Source organism: Trichomycterus rosablanca, chromosome 5 (genome assembly GCF_030014385.1).
Source record: "Trichomycterus rosablanca isolate fTriRos1 chromosome 5, fTriRos1.hap1, whole genome shotgun sequence".
Classification (NCBI taxonomy): Eukaryota; Metazoa; Chordata; class Actinopteri; order Siluriformes; family Trichomycteridae; genus Trichomycterus; species Trichomycterus rosablanca.
The window spans coordinates 2,672,307-2,688,967 of record NC_085992.1 but is presented as its reverse complement, the minus strand read 5'-3'; the positions used below and the strand labels follow the sequence as shown (position 1 = coordinate 2,688,967).

At 42.2% G+C, this 16,661-nt stretch overlaps 1 protein-coding gene across 11 annotated transcripts in view; it reads left to right on the top strand.

Moving 5' to 3' along the window:
• tenm3 (teneurin transmembrane protein 3) overlaps window positions 1-16,661 on the top strand; it is an 861,875-nt gene that overhangs the window by 58,293 nt on the left and 786,921 nt on the right. For all 11 annotated transcript variants that reach the window (XM_062995505.1, XM_062995517.1, XM_062995516.1 and 8 more), the window contains exon 2: window positions 10,065-10,116. The gene's annotated coding sequence lies outside the window, so the exon portion shown is untranslated. The remainder of the gene's footprint in view (window positions 1-10,064; window positions 10,117-16,661) is intronic.

Below are 16,661 nucleotides of genomic sequence, written 5' to 3'. Positions count from 1 at the left end.
AAGTAACAGCTTTATCAGGGTCTTGGTAGGTCTTACAACCCAGATAAGGTGCCAAATCACTGCAGGGCAACACACACACACACACTTACACATTCAGTTCCTCACTCTCTTACACCTTGGGCCAAATTAGGTTTGAACCCAGGACCTTCTTGCTATGAGCCGACAGTGCTACCCACTTAGCCACCGTGCTGCCCCACAAATTAGATAAGAATTAAACACAGGTCCTCTGGATCCACGTTGCTGTGCGGAATCTACAATACCAGGAGTGCCATCCACCAAAAATCCACTTTTGTAAAGGTTAATGATTTATAAACACATCATGTTTTTCTTCCTTACACAGAATTTCATCCCACTGCTTAGTTTTAGATCAAATATCCTCAGGCTTTTTAGAAACAAGCTGAGTTTGTGTCGAGTGCTGATGGCCTGCAGTCAAGGTCAAGATCATACGCTGGACAAATACCACTTATTCTTGATTAACGCTACTTTATTATTCTTCTTTTAAAATAGACTGTTAATTAATTACAAGAAAGAATAAACAAAAGTCTAATAAAAGGTGAAGAAAAAGTCAGCATGGCTCAGTGCTTTGAGTGTCACAGCAGCTAGTGAGAGAATTAACATGTGCCAAACGGCGGGTGGTGACATGCTAATTGTAGCTCCAGCTGTGGTGCCTCATGGGTAAATCCAAGTGGGGCACGGAGCTTGTCTTGTACTTTAAGCTCTCGTGCAATTATCAGCTTTTGATAATAAGTTGGCTTTTGTTTTTTTGAAGCTAACCTCTCGTTATGTGTCGGATGCTCTCTTGTGCTTCGCTAATTGATCGGAAAACTCAATAAGTTTTTCTGGCAACAAAGGTGTTGTGTTCCTTAACAACCTTTGTAAATCTGTCATCTTTCCTTGGAGAATTAACTTGTTGATTGTTTGCCACCCTTGAGAAGTGATTTTCATTTACCATCTACTTTAATACTTTAATTAAACCCTCTGATATATTCATGTCATTGTTCTGACCTGACACCAGCTGTTTGGACCACTCATGACATGTTCATGACATGCTTTTCTAAATCTCATGTACTTTGTCCCAAAGAAATTAACCAAAACACTAAAGAACAACGCTGCATCTTTGCCAAGTTGATGAAAGTTAAAAGCAGTCGTTTGCAAACCACACTGAATTCTGGCATCAAACGCACACATTGAGCGGATGTTTAAGCTCCAGAGCTCTGCGTTCGTTCTGTTCAGTGTGTGAGAGCTGTCAGGTCTAATGTGTTTCTGAGGTAAACGAGGACAAAGCCTGCAGCCACGCTTTTCACATTGCCTTCTTAATGGAGCTCCTCAGGCCTTGAAGCGCTTATCTAGCAAGCAATGCTCATCTGAAAGTCATCATTAAAGCCTTTCTAGACTGCCAGCGAGAGAAATAAAGGCGGGTGAGGGTGGTGGGGAGGTGGTGGAAAACCGGCTTACTGTAAAAGCCCGAGTCAGTAGTTCAGAATGAAAGCGAACTCCAGGTGGTGTGGACAAGACAAAGGTTATACGCTTAATGATGCTGGCTTTGAAAGATGATGCTGCACTGCTTGGTGGGCTTAAAAGGAAGTGGGATTTATTTAACAAGAAGGAAATGCAGTAGCATTGTGGGTGGGAGTGGGGATGTGGGTACGATGGATTAGGATTTTAGATGTAACATAGATGTAACGTTTATAGATGTAGGAATGAAACTAATAATTTAAAGAGCTGATTTAGAGAAGAGGCTATGCTTTTGTACTTTTCTGCACTATAAGCCGTACTTCCCCTACAAACCTAATTTATTTAAAAGATGGGACAGCTTGTAAGATACATTGTAAACAAGAACATGTTATGTGTAAACTCAAAACAAAATCAAGGTCTTTCACTATCACTTGTACATAATAAGTCAGAATTAGAGAAATCTCAGTCAGTGTAAGGGAAGGCCAACGACCACTTTTAAATTTGTGTGACCTTCAAGCCTTTAGACAGCATTGCGTAAGAAGCATTTATGCCACTTTGATAAATATAGCCACACAGGCTCGGAAATACTTCAGAAAACTGTTGTCCTTTAACAAAATCTTCTGCTTTTTTAAGAATTTCAACCTGAAACTCTGTTACACGTAGAGAAAGTCATACATGACGTGTTTTCACAAGAAGTTCATAGTTATTTTAGCAAAGCATTGCCAGGCCTTATTTTACACATGCTACAACAGCGTTGCTTTTTAGACAAGGATTTTGTTTGCTCGACCTGACAGCCTTTATTCTCTTAATATAAATGTATGGTGCATAATGAAGAGGAGAATCAAACAATGACGACCACAGACTGTAACAGTTTGTGTCCTCAGTTCTCAAACCATTAAAAAGTTTCATTTATTGGATTTATTTATCAGGATTTTAACGTCATGTTTTACACACTTTGGTTACATTCATTCATGCCGCCCTCATTCACTGGAAAGCTGATTGACCACAAAAGTAAAAAATACCTCAAATAAACTGATCCGTGAAACCATTGGAATCTTAAATAAAGGAGAATTAAGAAATCACAGATTCCTGCTTTTATTGCATTTCACTAAATGCTCCAACTTTTCTGGAAATGTGGTTTAGATGTACCCAAAGTGCTTACTTTTTACGGCAGTGGTATGTGTATGTTGGTTTACATTATGACATTCATAGCATGGCCTGTGTCTATCTACCTGCAAATTATCATCGTTTAAACCAGCAGTCCCCAACTTTTTTTGCACCACAGACCGGTTTCATATAAAATAAAATGTTACGGACCAGGGGGCTTAGGGGCGGAAGGATTCAAAATAGAATAACTATACTGCTCACAAATGAGCTTTTTTTTTGCTGCAACGAGATGCTGCCTCCACCTAGGGGTGATATGAGATGATAAACACCCGTGTGTTGGAAATGGAAGCAGTGTTTTCATTGCTAATGTAGCGTCTCTAATTATTTATTCTTTCTGTGTGACCAGGTAATAGGTTTAAACCATTAGAATGTGATCAACATCAGGTACTTGTATTAGCTCTGTTTACTTGATTAGAGTCAAGTACTTGTTGTAACCATGGACTGATGCCCACTCTAATGTTTAACACATATTACAGCACGTTTTCCTCTGTTGTTTCCTTTGTGTATCGTAGTGTATTTTATTCAGCCCTAAAATGTGTAATAATTTTTGCGTGAAGGTTTCCTGAACATCTGAGCCATCGTCAGGATTCAGGACTCATTATGGTTTCTTTAATGAAAGGGTGAAACAGTAGATCTGCACTGTAAACCTGATAGATAAACCCTCACTAATGTCTCTGTGTGTTTTAGCCTCTCTTCCTGACTCGGTTTTACTATCTGCGCTCAGCAGGCAGTCGGAATTGCACTAGTGTTTATGTGAATTAAAGACACCCTTTACTCATCGATGGCTAAATCAGTCTGGTCACTCGTCTGCGAGTGTGCAAGGTGACTCAAGGGCAGATCGGACAGATTTAGCTCGCGTGATGGATGGCAGATTTCATAAAAGCCTCTTTTCTCATTACAGTACGAGTCTGTTTTAAGATGAACATATGCATCTGTTTGTTTCGCTGGGTGTCTGTGACCAGCAGGGAGGAGACGCAGGGAAGAATAATAGTGGGATAGTGGACTTTCATGTTTAATGCATCAGCACGGATATAAAGCCTGCTAAGTTTTTCTTAACGTCGAAGAATTTTGACTATTAAGAGATTTTATCGGCTCAGTAATTTGTCTGGAAATAAAAACAGTACCACAGTTAGAGCTTTAATAAAGAAGAGAATTAACTGCAGTTCATTCTGGATTCAGCTACTTTAATACAGCTTCATGCTGGTCAGCAGGGCCAAATTTCTATCTTACAAAACAAATAAACAGATAAATTAATATAAAACACTGAGGGAATTTGGCTAAAGTGTGAGAAGGAAATGTTACCAGTGGATAATAGTGAAGTCTTTATTAATGCACTACCAATGATTTAGTCACCCTGTCCACTTGTCAGACCCATGTACACTTGTGTTGCTGAGAAATTAACAAATACTATCTCATATATCTATTTTATCCAAAGCAACTTACATTATACAGTTTAAGCAACTGAGAATTAAGGGCCTGGCTCAAGGGCCCAACAGTGGCAACCTGGCAGTGGTGGGGCTTGCACCAGCGACCTTCTAGGCTACAACTGCCCTAGTGAGATGTTGTGATTTTGATATGAGTTTTAACAAAGGCTGTTTTTATTAGACAGTCTCTGGATGTGGCAGCACTCGAGTCTTGTGCACTTTTAATGCAACTTTTGAAGTGGCTGTTTTGGCTAATAATGTTGGTTTGTTAATGAATTAAAGTGACTCGTTTGCGCAAATGAGTCCCCCCCACCACCACACACACACACACACACACACACACACACACACACACACACACACTCATATTGTAGTAGCTCTGCTGACTGATTTGAAATGGTGACATGGTATAAAACTTACTTACTCACTCACACATACTCACTTACTCATTTACCTACTCACTTACTCATTCACTCACTTACCTACTCACTTACTCATTCACTCACTTACCTACTCACTCACTCATTCACTCACCTACTCACTCACTCATTCACTCACCTACTCACTCACTCACACATACTCACTTACTCATTTACCTACTCACTTACTCATTCACTCACTTACCTACTCACTCACTCATTCACTCACCTACTCACTCACTCATTCACTCACCTACTCACTCACTCACACATACTCACTTACTCATTTACCTACTCACTTACTCATTCACTCACTTACCTACTCACTCACTCATTCACTCACCTACTCACTCACTCATTCACTCACCTACTCACTCACTCACACATACTCACTTACTCATTTACCTACTCACTCACTCATTCACTCACTTACCTACTCACTCACTCATTCACTCACTTACCTACTCACTCACTCATTCACTCACCTACTCACTCACTCACTCATTTATTCACTCACTTACCTACTCACTCACTCATTCACTCACCTACTCACTCACTCACTCACTCATTTATTCACTCACTTACCTACTCACTCACTCACACATACTCACTTACTCATTTACCTACTCACTCACTCACACTCACTCATTCATTTACCTACTCACTCATTCACTCACTTACCTACTCACTCACTCATTCACTCACCTACTCACTCACTCACTCACTCACTCATTTATTCACTCATGTACCTACTCACTCACTCATTCACTCACTTACCTACTCACTAACTCACTCATTTATTCACTCACTTACCTACTCACTCACCTACCTACTCACTCACTCACACTCACTCACTCATTCATTTACCTACTCACTCACTCACACTCACTCATTCATTTACCTACTCACTCACTCATTCACTCACCTACTCACTCACTCACTCATTTATTCACTCATTTACCTACTCACTCACTCATTCACTCACTTACCTACTCACTCACTCACTCACTCATTTATTCACTTACTTACCTACTCACTCACTCACTTACTCACTCACCTACATACTCACTCACTCATTTACCTACTCACTCACTCATTCACTCACTTACCTACTCACTCACTCACTCACACTCACTCACTCATTCATTTACCTACTCACTCACTCATTCACTCACTTACCTACTCACTCACTCATTCATTTATTCACTCACTTACCTACTCACTCACTCACCTACCTACTCACTCACTCACACATACTTACTCACTCATTTACCTACTCACTCACTCATTCACTCACTTACCTACTCACTCACTTACTCACCTACCTACTCACTCACTCACACATACTCACTCATTTACCTACTCACTCATTCACTCACATACTCACTCATTTACCTACTCACTCACTCATTCACTCACATACTCACTCACTCATTCATTTATTCACTCACTTACCTACTCACTCACTCACCTACCTACTCACTCACACATACTCACTCACTCATTCATTTATTCACTCACTTACCTACTCACTTACTCACCTACCTACTCACTCACACATACTCACTCACTCATTTACCTACTCACTCACTCATTCACTCACTTACCTACTCACTCACTCATTCACTCACCTACTCACTCACTCACTCACTCATTTATTCACTCACTTACCTACTCACTCACTCATTCACTTACCTACTCACTCACTTACTCACTCACCTACCTACTCACTCACACTCACTCACTCATTCATTTATTCACTCACTTACCTACTCACTCACTCACACTCACTCACTCACACATACTCACTCACACTCACTCTCTCACTCACTCATTTACTCACTTACATTCACTCACTCTCACTCACTCACTCACACTCTCTCTCTCACTTACTCTCTCTCACTTACTCTCTCACTCACTCACTCACACTCACTCAGACACACAACTGTTAACACTCACTCACACTCTCACTCACTCACTCTTAATCACTTAGGTTTTTTGAGATTTAAAAGCTCTGGGCACACCAGTGTTTTTCATTAATGACTCTGAGTGCCTTTGTTTATCTGTAAGTGTGCCATGCAGTGCCAGAAAAATGCAGTCTGAATTAAAATCACCCAGCAGCTGGTTTAGAGCGGGCATGTTATAATTTTGCACAGGACTGAATTTGGCTTTTTTACCTGAACTTGTGGTTTTTAAACCTGTTAACACGCCGGCCAGAAAAGCTGAAAACCACAAGAATACACCAAACATGATTTGGCTAAGTGCATGCATTTGGGCTACAGGGAAATGTTTCGTTTTTGGCTGTTGATTACTTTAAGAAGATTGTAGAGAGGAAGTGCATGAAGATTAGCTGGACCCAAATTTGGTCTCTGGACAGCTTTGCTCATACTGTAAGGTAACAGCTGCTTTTGGGATTTTGTAAACAAACCAAAGCATGGGTATTTAGCAGCAATAATTCCTGCTCGCTGTGAGCTTGCCAAATGCTGTTTCACTAGAGAGGCTCTAGAGGAAGTGTGTACTAAATCATTCCTGAATTGCCAGTGATTGCACATTGTGTCTCTCCGCATCAAGTGGTTCTTACGTTACTACGATGTTGGCTTTTTTTCCCGACAACTTTTACACGTCGCCTTGGATTCATTAAAGAAAATTATTGAGCAGAGGACAAAACAGCCTCCCACAGCTGGAGCAAGATAGAAAGTCGTCCTCATAGTAATGCTTTCTCTATTGTTAACACTGTTTAAAATCTTTCCTATTCACGTCAGACTGGGTTTGTGCCTTCTAAAAAATAAATAGTGGTTTGACAATGGTGAAATGGTAATGTCTCTTTTTAATGATACACAGTTAGAGGAGAAACTAATTGTGGGCTGTCCATTTAAAAAAAAGAAAAAAACAAAGTTTTTAAAAGGATTATGTGACAAAGGAATGGAATTGTTCACGGAGCTGGAGATGTTAGATGTTTCCAGAAGCATGAGGTCTTGAGTACCCAAGCACTCTGAAGTGTCATCGGTTAGCATTTTTTAAAGTACACTATGTGTCAACAAAGGATGTCAACACCCCATCCAATTATTCAGTTCCTGCTCCAGCATGACTCTATGAGGTTCTTATATTTTTGAATTAGCACTACTTTTACTATTGAAAGAGGCAATTTAAGCCACTTTTCCTCTCTCACACACACACACACACACACACACACACACACACACACACACACACACACACGTACCTTGAGGCTGTAACACATCCACTTCACTTAAATCAGAATCAGAATCAGACTCTTTTGGCCAAGTATGCTCACACATACAAGGAATTTGACTTTGGTTATACAGATGCTAGTAGTGCACGATAAATACAAAAAGGACAGTCTTATACACACACACACACACACACGCACACATATACTCTCTCTCTAACACACATTCACACATTCATACCTGTAAACAATTAGCATGTGCAATTCACATTATGGGTTAAAGCTGCAGAGTTCTGTGCAGTATAAAAACTATAGAAAAAAGATATAAATAAGAAATGAAAAATGAATGTGAAAGACCAGTGTATGCAGTGAAGTCATTATATAAGTTTAATAGGTAATTGTAGATGTACAAGTGTCCCAAAGATTAACAGTTCTGTAGTGTTCAATTGTTCATGAGCAAAACGGAGTGTGGAAAAAAAGCTTCTTTGTGGTCTGGTTGTTCTGGTCTGGTAAAAAGACTTTTCACAAGATTTTGTAGTGTGTCTTTGGGAATTTGTGTCCATTTAGTCGAAACAGCATTTGTGGGGTCTGTCACTTGTGTGGAATGAGAAGATCTGGAACACAGTTTTGGGTACAGTTTATTTCCAATGTGCTTAGTGGTTAAAGGTCAGGTACCTGTACAGGTCATCCCACCAAACTCATCAAACAGGTTGTTGATGGATTTTGCTTCGCTGGACACAGAATCAATTTATATAGTTGATTATTTTCACACCTGCTAGCGAAGGAAGTAATAACTACAAAGGTGGTAAAGGGGGTGGGGGGTGTCCAACAATGTTTAGCCGCATATTTATTTAGTTTAAGAATCTAAGTAAATAATTAGGCTAACAAACAGACTGTTAAAATAGGAAACCATTATCAGAATCACTCATTTACATTTACAGCATGTAGCAGACGCTTTTATCCAAAAAGACTTACAGTACTGTGACAGTATACAATCTAAGCAATTGAGGGTTAAGGGCCTTGCTCAAGGGCCCAACAGTGGCAACCTGGCAGTGGTGTGACTTGAACCAGCAACCTTCTGATTACTAGTCCAGTACCTTAACCACTAGGCTGCAGCTGCACTCAAAATTTCTATAATCAGTAAATTGTAGGATCACTTTTTACATTACCCCCAAACACACACACACACACACACACACACACACACACACACAGTCAAGTCAAACACTTACTCAAAAAGCCCTTCTCTGCTGTGTGCAGACTACAAAAATCCTGTAGCCTACAATTAATACGATGAATAGTGTAGCATTAATAATGTAAGATAAAACCATTTTGAATCTATATTACAGTACAAGCCCTTGATAGCTGATCAGTGATCTGTGCAGCGTGTCAGGGTTACACAACACGGAGCTCAGGCAGGTCTGTGCTTCCATATGGGCGCTGGATTAGAGAATCACGTTCATGCTGCTCTCAGGGTGCTCATGTTCGACTGCTCTCTGACGTGACGGTCAAAGGTTTAGTGATGCACTGGAGAAGAAGCTTCCTCTGGGTGTCTGTGAGAAAGATAAGAGTCAGTAGTGTATGAAACAACTGCCTTTCTCCTCATTCATCATGTCCACACTTTCTGTTAGCTAGCAGCTCGGGTGATTTCTCTGCGGATGAGCCCCCAGCTCTTATCACTCATCAGCCATGTGTACTTGTTGCCCGCTTCGCTTCACCTTCCTCAGCTTCCTTCCTTTCTTAGCTGACTGGAGTGTAGCTGTCCAAGGTGCTGAGTGTGTATTCAGGACAAACTTCCTGTTCTAGTTACTATAGAAGTGAAAACATTACAGTGACCTTTTGATAACCACTAGGCTACAACTGGCCTAAGTGACTTAAAGTCATGAGTAATACATTATCTACATACACCAACTAGGCACAACATTATGGCCACTGACAGGTGAAGTGAATAACACTGATTATCTCTTCATCACGGCACCTGTTAGTAGGTGGGATATATTAGGCACCGAGTGAACATTTTATCCTCAGAGTTGATGTTAGAAGCAGGAAAAATGGACGAGTGTGAAGATCTGAGCGAGTTTGACAAGGACCAAATTGTGATGGCTAGACGACTGGGTCAGAGCATCTTCAAAACTGCACTTGTGGTCAGTATCTATCAAAAGGGGTCCAAGGAAGGAACAGTGTTAAACCGGTGGTAAAAGGCTCATTGATGTACGTGGGAAGTGAAGGCTGGCCTGTGTGGTCCGTGGTCTGTGAAGCTCAAACTGCTGAAGAAGTTCATGCTGGTTCTGATAGAAAGGTTGTCGCGTATAGGGCAGCAAAAGGGGGACCAACACAATATTAGGAAGGTGGTCATAATGTTATACCTGATCGTTGTACATTACTTAGTACGTTTGCTTTTCTCTGCAGATCAGACCACTCAGCTCGGAGCACATCACCGCCACTTCATGAGCTATCAGAGGTAAGATAGCCGTCATTTGTATTTTACCGCACAGCACTTTCATTTCTGATTTTTCAATCGACCGTCTGCAAGGAGCGACTTGATGGTGACAAGGTCATCGATGCACCATTTCTCTTATGCCCGGTGCACACTGCAAGATTTCTTTTTCAAATTTTCTTCTAATCAAATCTGAAATAGTTTACTGATTTTCGTCCTTGAGTCTTTAATCGTTCCATAAGAATTCAGAGCTCTGACTGACTGTGTGGAATATTTCTTTAGATATAAACAAACATAGTGGCCGTCAGTCAGACACTACCTGTGCAGTGATTTGCACTTTCTGAAGTGAACAACAGGAATAAATTAATAAGTAGAATCGATTCAAAATACTTCAATAAATGGATTTATGGAAAGTAAATAATGTATTAAGGTGTAATCAGCAATAACTGCTTGTTTAAGGTTTTGCCAGTCTCGTATGGAACCCTTGTTGTTAGCACTAATACAAATTTGACTCCTATTCTAAATATTGATTAAGCTCAGCTCTCACTGATGACTTATTTCTACTTTACCTACACTGCTGAATGTATTTCCCTCCACTACAGAATGTTAAATTGTAAATATTGAACGGCCCAAAGTTGCCTATTTACCCAACGTAAGTAAGTAATCTGAGAAAATGATATAAAAGGCAAAGATTATTGTAGTGTGAGGTATTAACTACCACACAGTCAGTGATGTAAATAATATATGATAGTGTAATAGTGTGTGTGTATGTGTGTGCTTGTGTGGGGGATGGGGGGTAAATGCTTGCGGCCTGTGGGCCCCACCACCATGCTTCAGGTAAAGTCTATTATTTCTATTTAATAATGCAGCACTAATATAATTGTGCAGCCTGCTGAGTGGCTTTTGTACAGTAATGCGGCCCATTGCGGCTGCTTTATAGTATTTACCCCGCTAAATAAAGCTTTCATTTTAGAGGGTTTGGGGAATGGCGCTAATCACTACACTTTTTTTTTATTCTGGGGTTATGTGTTATTGTAGACTTAATTATTATTTTGTCATTTGCTCTTATTAATGCTCTCAAATCATTTATTAATAATAATGTGCATTTGCATTTTAATGAGAACGTGGCGATAATTAAACCAGACTATACAAGGCTGTAATTGAATGACCCCTGGCTCTGGCTGTGATGGCTAGACTTAAGAGGCGTAGTGACAGTCTGATAAAGGGAAATAAAATGTCAGACAGAACAAAGACCTGACGTTCTTGAAAGAGGATTAATGCTCATCTGTTTCTTTTAATTGTTGTTACTGTGTTTGCTGACAGCGATGACAGTACATGTCTACAATTGTCACGCTTTAAGCCTCCCTGTGCTCTAGTGTGCCACGCCCTTCTCTCCCCAGTCTCCAGCCAGCCTCCCTCTCCTGATTGGTTAGCTGGGGCTAATTAGCCCCGGCTGCCTGTATTTAGGAGAGGATCAGGGAAAGGCTGGTTGGAGACTATTCTGTGGTAACTCTGTTTGTTCTGGTTCCTGTTTGGTTTTAGCTCTTGATTCAGATTCCTACCTGCTCTGCTCCGTCCCATCCGGTCTGTTCATTCTGTTTTGGTTTTGTTCTATGTTCCTGTCTAGTTAGTTCATGTTCTAGTAGCCTGTTTAATCTTCGTTTAGCCTGTCTGTTTAGCCTGTTTGTTCGCCCTGTTAGTCATTTAAGTCCTGTTTGCCTTTAGTCCTGTCTAGTTCTTGTTTAGCTTAGGGTTTAGGTTCGTGTTTGTATATTTAGCATTTAGCTTAGCTTAGGTCAAGTATTTGTTGGTTTTGTTTGTGTGATCTTTTGTCTTTATTGTTATTAAATATATCAGTTTATACATCTCTGCGTGTGTGTGCGCCCCTCCTGTCCGTCTAGCCCACAATCCGTTACAGAATAATCTCCCTAAGAGGACACAGCGAGATGTTTTTTGTCCATGTTTTTCCGGACTTCGGCTCCATGAGGTTTCCACTGGGGATGTTGGATTTTCCCCAGTGCCCACTGCTGATGTGGTCCGGGTGCCAGTGCCCGCTATCTATGCTCGTGACCGTCCCAAGTCCACGTTAGGAGCCAGCCAAAATTATTTAGGTCCTGTTTCCTGTTACGACCCCAAGGGCTCCGGGGGTCCTTCTGTGTGTTCACCGGCTCCAGTGTTTTCGCAGCTGAGTCCAGTTTCTCCAGGGTCCAAACAGCTGACTTTTGACGCATATCCAGGGTCCAAGCAGCTGATTTTGGACGCCTCTCTAGTGTTTTCGCAGCTGACTTTGGACGCCTCTCCAGGGTCCTCGCAGCTGAATGACGTTTCTCCAGTGTTTTCGCTAGTGACTTCGGACGCCTCTCCGGGGTTCTCACAGCTGTATCAAGGAGTTTCTCAAGGATTTTCGCAGCTGACTTCGGACGCCTCTCCAGGGTCCTCGCAGCTGTATGACGTTTCTCCAGTATTTTCGCAGCTGACTTTTGACGCCTCTCCAGGGTCCAAGCAGCTGATTTCGGACGCCTCTCCAGGGTCCACGCAGCTGAATGACGTTGCTCCAGTGTTTTCCCAAGTGACTTCGGACGCCTCTCCAGGGTCCTCGCAGCTGAATGACGTTTCTCCAGTGTTTTCGCAGCTGACTTCGGACGCCTCTCCAGGGTCCTCGCAGCTGAATCAAGGAGATTCTCAAGGATTTGTGCAGCTGATTAATGACGTTTCTCCAGTGTTTTTGCAGCTGACTCCGGACGCCTCTTCTCAAGGGTCCACGCAGCTGACTCCGGACGCCTCTTCTCAAGGGTCCACGCAGCTGACTCCGGACGCCTCTTCTCAAGGGTCCACGCAGCTGACTTCGGACGCCTCTTCTCAAGGGTCCACGCAGCTGACTCCGGACGCTTCTTCTCAAGGGTCCACGCAGCTGACTCCGGACGCCTCTTCTCAAGGGTCCACGCAGCTGACTCCGGACGCCTCTTCTCAAGGGTCCACGCAGCTGACTCCGGACGCCTCTTCTCAAGGGTCCACGCAGCTGACTCCGGACGCCTCTTCTCAAGGGTCCACGCAGCTGACTCCGGACGCCTCTTCTCAAGGGTCCACGCAGCTGACTCCGGACGCCTCTTCTCAAGGGTCCACGCAGCTGACTCCCGAAGCCTCTTCGCCAGGCTCACCGCAGCTGACTCCCGAAGCCTCTTCGCCAGGCTCACCGCAGCTGACTCCCGAAGCCTCTTCGCCAGGCTCACCGCAGCTGACTCCCGAAGCCTCTTCGCCAGGCTCACCGCAGCTGACTCTCGAAGCCTCTTCGCCAGGCTCACCGCAGCTGACTGCCGAAGCCTCTTCGCCAGGCTCACCGCAGCTGACTCCCGAAGCCTCTTCGCCAGGCTCACCGCAGCTGACTCCCGAAGCCTCTTCGCCAGGCTCACCGCAGCTGACTCCCGAAGCCTCTTCGCCAGGCTCACCGCAGCTGACTCCCGAAGCCTCTTCGCCAGGCTCACCGCAGCTGACTCCCGAAGCCTCTTCGCCAGGCTCACCGCAGTTGATTTCTGTTCCCGAATTGGCATCCCTCGGCGACGCTCCTGTTCCCGAGTTGGTGCCCCCTGATGGCGTTTCTGTTCCTGAGATGGCGTACTCCGATGGCGCTTCAGTTCCTGAGATGACGCCCTCCGATGGCGTTTCTGTTCCTGAGATGGCGTACTCCGATGGCGTTTCTGTTCCTGTGATGACGCCCTCCGAAGGCGTTTCTGTTCCTGTGATGACGCCCTCCGAAGGCGTTTCTGTTCCTGAGAGGACGCCCTCCGATGGCGTTTCAGTTCCTGAGATGGCGTCCTCCGAAGGCACTTCTGTTCCGGAGATGGCGTTCTCCGATGGTATTTCTGTTTATGAGAGGATGCTCGACGGCGCTCCGGGCTCCTCGTCAGCGCCCCCCAACGGCGCTTCTGAACTCTCGTCGACACCCCTAGATGGTGCTCCTGACTCCTCGTCAGCGCCCCCAGACGGCGCTTCTGAACTCTCGTCGACACCCCTAGATGGTGCTCCTGACTCCTCGTCAGCGCCCCCAGACGGCGCTCCTGAACTCTCGTCGACACCCCTAGATGGTGCTCCTGATTTCTCGTCAGCGCCCCCCGATGGCGCTTCTGAATTCTCGGTGACGCCCCCCGACGGCACATCTGGATTTCTGTTGGCAGCCTGCGTCCCACCATTTTTATCACGCCTGCCTGAGGACATTCTTAATGACTTTGAATTTGCCCCTCAGGGCCCGGGACCTCCTTGTTTTGGGATTTTTTTTTGGGGCACTCCAGGAGGCGTGCCTTTGGGAGGGGGCTACTGTCACGCTTTAAGCCTCCCTGTGCTCTAGTGTGCCACGCCCTTCTCTCCCCAGTCTCCAGCCAGCCTCCCTCTCCTGATTGGTTAGCTGGGGCTAATTAGCCCCGGCTGCCTGTATTTAGGAGAGGATCAGGGAAAGGCTGGTTGGAGACTATTCTGTGGTAACTCTGTTTGTTCTGGTTCCTGTTTGGTTTTAGCTCTTGATTCAGATTCCTACCTGCTCTGCTCCGTCCCATCCGGTCTGTTCATTCTGTTTTGGTTTTGTTCTATGTTCCTGTCTAGTTAGTTCATGTTCTAGTAGCCTGTTTAATCTTCGTTTAGCCTGTCTGTTTAGCCTGTTTGTTCGCCCTGTTAGTCATTTAAGTCCTGTTTGCCTTTAGTCCTGTCTAGTTCTTGTTTAGCTTAGGGTTTAGGTTCGTGTTTGTATATTTAGCATTTAGCTTAGCTTAGGTCAAGTATTTGTTGGTTTTGTTTGTGTGATCTTTTGTCTTTATTGTTATTAAATATATCAGTTTATACATCTCTGCGTGTGTGTGCGCCCCTCCTGTCAGTCTAGCCCACTTACCGTTACAACAATAAACGACCTCGGCCAGTTCTGAGATATGTGTGAGGCGTCTGTATTAACATGCATTTACTGCATGTATTTGCAGGTTGTTTCTTTATTTAGTCGCGTTAATAAGAGTTGGTTTGATGTTAAGACTTAAAAGCAATAAATAAAAGAATTCTAATAAAAATGTGTACATTTTAGATAGATGGATGGATAGATGGATGGATGGATAGATAGATGGATGGATGGATGAATAGATGGATGGATGGATGGATAGACAGATTGACAGATGGATAGATAGATAGCTAGCTAGATGGATGGATGGATGGATGGATAGATACAGAGAGATAGATAGATAGACGGACGGACGGACGGACAGATAGACGGATGGATGGATGGATGGATGGATAGATGGATGGATGGATGGATGGATACAGAGATACAGATAGATAGACGGACGGACGGACAGATAGACAGATATAGATAGATAGATAGATAGATAGATAGATAGATAGATAGATAGATAGATGATAGATAGACGGATATAGATAGATAGATAGATAGATAGATAGATAGATAGATAGACAGATAGATAGATAGATAGATAGATAGATAGATAGATAGATGATAGATAGACAGATATAGATAGATAGATAGATAGATAGATAGATAGATAGATAGATAGATAGATAGATAGATAGATATAGATAGACAGATAGACAGATAGACAGATATAGATAGATAGATAGATAGATAGATAGATAGATAGATAGATAGATAGATAGACAGATAGACAGATAGACAGATATAGATAGATAGATAGATAGATAGATAGATAGATAGATAGATAGATAGACAGATAGACAGATATAGATAGATAGATAGATAGATAGATAGACAGATAGACAGATATAGACAGATATAGATAGATAGATAGATAGATAGATAGATAGATAGATAGATATAGATAGACAGAAATAGATAGATAGATAGATAGATATAGATAGACAGATAGACAGATATAGATAGATAGATAGATAGATAGATAGATAGATAGATATAGATAGACAGATATAGACAGATATAGATAGATAGATAGATAGATAGATAGATAGATAGATAGATATAGATAGACAGATAGACAGATATAGATAGATAGATAGATAGATAGATAGATAGATAGATATAGATAGACAGAAATAGATAGATAGATAGATAGATATAGATAGACAGATAGACAGATATAGATAGATAGATAGATAGATAGATAGATAGATATAGATAGACAGATAGACAGATATAGATAGATAGATAGATAGATAGATAGATAGATAGATAGATATAGATAGACAGATAGACAGATATAGATAGATAGATAGATAGATAGATAGATATAGATAGACAGATAGACAGATATAGATAGATAGATAGATAGATAGATAGATAGATAGATAGATAGATATAGATAGACAGATAGATAGACAGATATAGATAGATAGATAGATATAGATAGACAGATAGACAGATATAGATAGATAGATAGATAGATAGATAGATAGATAGATAGATAGATAGATAGATATAGATAGACAGATAGACAGATATAGATAGATAGATAGATAGATAGATAGATATAGATAGACAGATAGACAGATATAGATAGATAGATAGATAGATAGATAGATAGACAGATAGACAGATATAGATAGAT